General features: G+C 44.3%; 1 protein-coding gene across 4 annotated transcripts in view; it reads right to left on the reverse strand.

Annotated features, from left to right (window-relative positions):
• Positions 1-5,000, reverse strand: part of LOC143284804 (inhibitor of nuclear factor kappa-B kinase subunit epsilon-like) — a 66,778-nt gene that overhangs the window by 48,653 nt on the left and 13,125 nt on the right. The gene's annotated exons all lie outside the window — the stretch shown is intronic.

Below are 5,000 nucleotides of genomic sequence, written 5' to 3' on the forward strand. Positions count from 1 at the left end.
ACAGAGAGAGAGAGACAGAGGGAGAGAGAGAGAACTCAGAACTCAGAACGTTTTTTCACTCAAGGAGACAGACAGAGAGACAGAGACAGAGAGAGGATATGGAAGAGACACAGAAAGAGACAGAGAGAGTAAGTGGAGAAGAGACAGACAGACAGACAGACAGACATAGAAAGAGACAGAGACAGAGAGACAGAGAAAGAGAGGAGATAGAAGAGACACAGAAAGAGAGAGGGGAGGTGGAAAAGAGACAGACAGACAGAGACACAGACACAGAGAAAGAGGAGGTAGATGAGACACAGAGAGAGAGAGAGAGAGAGAGAGAGAGAGAGAGAGGCAGGCAAACGACAAACCAACGGACAGAGAAGGGGAGAGAGACGGATGTTTATTGGCGTACAGGCCATTTTGACCAGCAAAATAATGAGCGAAGTTGAACGATCATTTATCACCATATTATCAAGTCGCTGTCAGTCAATCCTGTAATTCATTTGTGGGACGGGTGGGAAGGAGAAGAGAGAGAGAGAGAAGGGGGCAGAGGGGGCGGGGGGGGGTGGACATTAACAATGTGTGCATGCGTGCGTGCGTGCGTGCGTGTGTGTGTGTGTGTGTGTGTGTGTGTGTGTGTGTGTGTGTGTGCGTGCGCAAGTCTGTGTGTTTGTCAGTTTATAGGTCGTTCACCTTACTCATAAATACATTCACCTCATTTTGGGTGAGAGGGAAAAAAGGAAGTGTGGAAACGGGGATGGTTAAAGAAGGGTGAGAGAGAGTGTGTGTGTGAGAGAGAGGGAGAAAGAGAGAGGGAGAGAGGGTGTGAGAGAGAGTGAGAGAGAGAGAAAAAGACAGAGAGAGAGGGAGAGAAAAGAGAGAGAGAGAGAGACAACAAACAAACAAATGATTTATTCAATATAAGCCATCGACCCATCTGAAGAGGTTAAACACATATAAGCAATATATGATAGCCTGTAATACAGATAGTTAATACACAAACGATATATGGATTCAGGAGTGTGTGTGTGTGTGTGTGTGTGTGTGTGTGTGTGTGTGTGTGCGTGCGTGCGTGCGTGCGCGCGCGCGCGCGCGCGCGCGTGTGTGTGTGTGTGTGTGTGTGTGTGTGTGTGTGTGTGTGTTGATTTTACGGCATGTCATTTGTTCTGACTTGGAAATTTCTTTTTGTAATTCAGTCCTCAATAATCATGACTCTCAACGGCATTTATTTCTCACGGTGTCAACCATCTGTTATTATTATTATTTTTTTTTTATCAGTTTCGAAAGCTTAGTAAAACTTCCTGTCTATTGACGCTGCCAACAAACTGGCTGTTGTCTTCATTTTGTCTCACTTGAATTATTGCAGCTCCCTCTTAGCTGGCCTTTTGATGGGTGAACTCCACAAGCCCCAGAAATACAAAATACTGCACCGCGAATCGTTCTCGAAAAAAAAACCCAACCCATTATATCCAGGAACGAGAGAGCTACAACTCTTCTGCCTACACTTCACTGGCTGCCTGTTTAAACCTGAATTGAATATAACATTCCCCGTCTCTGCTTTCAGTGCCTCAGTTTTGACACCATGCCTTCTGAACTTTTCAACTGTTAGACATCACACACATACACATACACACACACACACACACACACACACATACATACACACACACACACACACACACACACACACATATATATATATATATATATATATAATCATACACACGCACAATGCACGTAGACACACACAGACATCAGACACATGATCCGGATCCTCCTACTTTCACATACGACAGAATGTGAAAAAAACACACAACAAAAACGGCACTGACCGAATTCCATTGTTGACTGTCCTTTCCACCCACCCTCCCCCTCCCCCTTTTTATTATTCTATTTTATATTTTAACAACCCCCCCCCCCCCTTTTTTTTATTATTCTATTTATATTTTAATCCGAAAGGTATCAGGAAGTCGTACGTTTCCCTGTCTGTCCTCTGTGTGTGTGTGTGTGTGTGTGTGTGTGTGTGTGTGTGTGTGTGTATGTGTGTGTGTTTCTCTCTGTCTCTGTGTGTGCGTGTCTCTCTCTCTCTCTCTCTCTCTCTGTATCTCTCTCTGTCTGTCTGTCTCTTTCCCTCTCTCTCTGTCACTTTGTGTGACCATTCCACCCCTACCCCGCCTCTCTGAGTGTGGTGACTTGTCGATTATGGTTGTTACTAGTTTTTTGAGGTTTTTTTGTTTGTTTGTTTGTTTTTGGTTTTTGTTTGTTTTTTTCTTCTTTATCTCTCCTCCGATGTTGACTGTAATAAAACTATAATAAAGTATAAAAAAACAAATAATAATAATAATAAAATAAAAAGGACATGATCTGAGGGTAAAAGAGTATCAAAAACTGAGAGACAGACAGACAGACAGACAGAGACAGAGACAGAGAGAGAGAGAGATTTTATTGTCCATTTAGCAATTAAGCCCTAAGGACAAGGGGGGTAATAATTTCATTCAACAATAATATCAGCAGAGCTCAAACTCTTAAGGAGAGAGACAGACAGACTGACAGACAGACAGACAGACTTTAGCGTGTGTGTTTACCCGTGAACATTTCATGCTTCAGTGAGCGTGATGCACGTGGAAAATATTGTTCAAGTAATAATTATTGTTGCGCTGCCTCACATCTGTTTCACCAATACGGCCCGGAGGCTGATGATAGTGTTCTTCTTCTTCTTCTTTTTTTGTCTTTTCAAAAGTTAGTTCTTCAGGTTTTCCTTGTACAACCAGTAGGAGGAGTTTGTATTGTACTCCATGTTTGGTGATACATATACTTACCATGTCAAACTGATGCAAACCAGGCCTATCGGTTTGCTCTGCTCGGCCAAATTTCGCGCGGCTAACGGTGAAATGGTCCGCTCTTAGCCAATCAAACGCCTCTAAAAGCTATAAGCGCTGAATTATTCCGTGGCCTTCAAGTAAATGCCCCATAAGAACCACGGCAGAGACGCGGGGACGGACGGGCGGGCATTCGAGTTTGACATGGTAAGTATATGTATCACCAAACATGGAGTATAATACATACTCCCCCTTCTGGTGTCATATACCGTACCATGTCAAACTGACGCAGAATTTAAAGCAAATGGAGGAGGGCAACGCCTACTGGTTTGCATGGGGAGCCCTTGTAACCCTGACGGCAGTGTCAGCCGCGACAAAGGAAATCCCCTTGGAACCGTCAGCCCTGGTCATACGGAAATCCCTGAGGTAGAAGTTGATGAAGGGATTCTCAGACCGCCAGAAGGCTGCATCTATCAACCTGACATGGTATTAATTTTATTTTTATTATTATTTTATTTTATTTTTTTAAAGATTCATCGTCTGTTTGCTGATTCCTTTCCGAGTCCACCTCCTTTCATCCCTTGCCTTGGTGCTTTACCTCCCCTCACTTTTCCCTCCCTTCCCCCCATGTGCCGACCATTGATGAATAAATGACATTTGACCAAAACCTAGAGATTGCACAGCTGCACGTGGTGATAGGACCATCCCATCGATTACACAACTCTTATTGATCTCTCTATGACCTCTCCCCTGATTTAGCTTTCTCCCCTGATCTCTCCCTCTGATCTCCCATTCCCCTCTTTCTCTTCTCCCCTGGTTTCTCTCTCTCTCTCTCTCTGATCTGTCTGATCTCTTCCCTGATCTATTTTCTCTTTCTCCACTGATCTTCCCTGATCTCTTTCTCCCCTGATCTCTTTCTCTCTCTTTCTCCCGTGAACTCTCACTCTATCTTTTCTCGCTAATCTCCCTCTCTCTCTCTCTCTCTCTGTGTGTGTGTGTGTGCCACATATGTATGCAATCCCATGAGAAAGAAATACGAAAACACATCAGGGAAGGGAAAGAAAAGAGGAAGTTTGTTCTGATGTGGAGTTTCAGGACGTCAGCGCTCTCTCTCTCTCTTCCCCCCCCCCCTTCCCTTTTCTCTCACACACACACATATGGACGTCATTTACCCCCACCCCCACCCCATACACGCAAGTGCGCACACACGCACAAACGCACGCATGCATACGCACACACACACGTAGGTATATATACACGCACGCACGCACGCACGCGCGCGCGCGCGCACACACACACACACACACACACACACACACACACAATGCTCGACTAATATCACTCAAAGCAAAAAGGTGTCAAAGAAAGAACAGCCAACCCCCCTCAGCCCCCCCCCCCCCCAACCTCCCTTCCCCCACCACACACGAACAAAGAAACACAAACACTGACACAATCACTGATACACACACGCGCGCGCGCGCTCACACAACGCACACACACACACAGAGGGGTTGAAAAGAGTTTTCTGCAGCCGTTTGTTACATTTCTGTCCATCGCGTAATTCTATCCTGTATGAAAAAATTCTACACAAAATGTAAGGAAATCGTAGAAATCGAACGTTCAGGTTAAATGTGCCTCTTTCTCTGAGAGAGAGAGACAGACAGAGACAGCGAAATCACCGATGACACTGACACGCACGCGCACGCACGTAGGCAAACACACTAAACGGCACACACACACACACACACACACACAATAAATCACATCCTGTCCAATATTGCAAGCCGCTCAACATTTTGTCTGTTCGCCTTTATTCGTTTATTTGAAAAGCTGAAAATATCCCCTAAACTCCTAAATCCTCGAATAAAACAAGGAAGAAGAATGAATCAAAACAAACAAATCACACAACAAAGTGAAACGCGAAATCATCCTAATTTCATATTCACCAAACAAAAAGTTCACCAAATAATTCTGTAAACCACCGGCGAATCACTCAACCAATGAATCAACCAAAGCAATTTAAAAAAAAAATTTCTAGGATCTTGTTTCAGATTTCTCGAAACAAGAGAGAGAAAGAGAGTGAGAGAGAGAGACAGAGACAGAGACAGAGACTGACAGATAGACGGGCAGACGAGTAAGCATGCAAAAAAAAAGGGCGTGTGTACGTTCGTTCTTTAGTTCAGTGTCTTTTCACTATTA

This window comes from Babylonia areolata, chromosome 8 (assembly GCF_041734735.1).
Source record: "Babylonia areolata isolate BAREFJ2019XMU chromosome 8, ASM4173473v1, whole genome shotgun sequence".
Taxonomy (NCBI): domain Eukaryota; kingdom Metazoa; phylum Mollusca; class Gastropoda; order Neogastropoda; family Buccinidae; genus Babylonia; species Babylonia areolata.